Source organism: Echinops telfairi, unplaced genomic scaffold, assembly GCF_000313985.2.
Source record: "Echinops telfairi isolate 266 unplaced genomic scaffold, ASM31398v2 ScPeMD7_1713;HRSCAF=2227, whole genome shotgun sequence".
Classification (NCBI taxonomy): domain Eukaryota; kingdom Metazoa; phylum Chordata; class Mammalia; order Afrosoricida; family Tenrecidae; genus Echinops; species Echinops telfairi.
In genome coordinates this window covers 2,352,202-2,354,298 of record NW_022105611.1, presented here as the reverse complement: position 1 = coordinate 2,354,298, position 2,097 = coordinate 2,352,202, and positions in this window count along the sequence as shown.

The window sequence follows — 2,097 nt, the reverse complement described above, 5'->3', positions numbered from 1 at the left end:
GATTTGAATGAGTTGGAATCACCAATCAGAGCATATTGATAAAAGAGTTTTTTAAGCAGTTATAGTATTTGGTGCATCGAGGGTTACAGGTCAATCTGCTGATCACAAAGTCAGCAGTTCAAAACTGCCAGCTTCTCTACAGGAGAAAGATGAGGTTTTCTATTCCCATGAAGATTTGCAGTCTATGAAAAACACAAGGACAGTTCTATAGGGTGGCTATGAGTCAGAATCTACTTGTTGGCACTGAGTTTATTGTTTTGTTTTGTTTTGTTTAGAATATAGTCTCTAGTCAGCATTGAAATATACTTAACTATGTAATAAAATGAAAATGAAAGTCAGGGGAAAATAATGTTGAACTTGGATTTCCCATGTCCTCATTCTAGTTCCTACATGTAATTAGCGCTCTGCATTTGACCATATTCTTTAAGCTAGTAGTTTGTCAGTTTGTCATACTATGGTGGCTTGTGCACTGTTGTGATGCTGCAAACTGTCAGCAGTTTTTCAATTCCCAGCAAGGTCACCCAAAGTGAACAGGTTTCAAAGAAGCAGACAATGAAGGATTCAGCTCCCCCCTTTGGAGGGAGGGACCACTGAAAACCGTATGCCTGTCTTTGAAACATTAGTCATGCACTGAAGGCCTAACGAATGGAAGCAGAATATTTTGGGAGATATTTCCTTGTAGTTTTGAGGGCACTGGAAATGTAACTGAGGTGAAGCTGATTTCTCAGACTGGAATGACCATGTTGATGTGAGTTGGGTAAAGCCTTTGGTGGGGGGAGGGGGTGCTATGGAAACTTCCTTTACTGATGGGGTGCTATTCAAAGTAAGAAGAATCAGTTGCAAAAATCTGCTAATGATTAGGACTTGGAATGTACGAAGTATGAATCTAAGAAAATTTGAAGCCATCCAAAATGACATGGGAGATATAAAAATAAATATTTTAGGCATTAGTGATTTGAAATGAAATGGTATTTCGGCATTTAAAATCAGAAAATCAAGATTCACCATCCCAGGAATAATAAATCCAGAGGATTCGTATGGCATACATTGTTACAAAGAATATTGCAAAATCCATCATGAAGTACCGCATTTTGTATGATAGGATTCTATATATCAGCTTCCAAGGAAATCCAATTAATAGAATTATTAATTCAAATTTATGCTCATACCACAAGAGCTAGTGTTGAAAAAATTAAAGAATTCTACTAATGACTTCCGTCAGAATTTGATCAAACATGCAATCAAGATTCACTTTTAAGTATTGGAAAATGGAATGCAAAAGTTGGAATCAAAGAGGAAGGAACAGTTGTTGGAAAATATGGACTTGGTGACAGAAATGAAGCTGAAGTCCCCATGATACAATATTGCAAGACCAATAACTTGTTCATAGCAAATACCTATTTTCAATAACACAAGTGACTATACACATGGGTTTCTCCATATGTGATACACAGAAAGCATATTACTATATCTGTGGGAAGAGATGCTGGAGAAGCTCAATATCAACAGCTAAAACCAGAATTGGGTTGACTGTGGAACAGAAAATCAATTGCTCATATGTAAGTATGTAAGTTCTGAATACAACTGTAAAAAATTAAAACAGGTCCATGAGAATCAAATATGACCTCAAGTATATCCCAGATGAATGTTAAGAATACCTCATGAACAGATCTGATGCACTGAATACTAATGACATTGAATATTAATGGCAGATGTGATAAGCTGTGGGAGGACATCATTCATGAAGACAGCAAGCGATCATTCAGAAGACAAGAAAGACAGAGATGATCAGCATGGACATTAGAAGAGACTCTCACACTTGCTCTTAGTTGTGGAGTAGCTAAATCAAATGGAAGAAAGGATAAAGTCAAAGAAATAAATAGAAAATTCCAAAGGACAGCTCAAGAAGACAAATCCAAATATAATGAAATTTGCAAAGACCTAAATTTAGAAAACCAAAAGGCAAGAACATCCTCAGCATATCTTACATGAAAAGACTCAAGGAAAAATTCAAACCTCAAGTTGCAATATTGAATTATTCTATGAGTGACATATTGAATGATTCAGAAAGTAACAAAAGAAGATGGAAAGAATGCA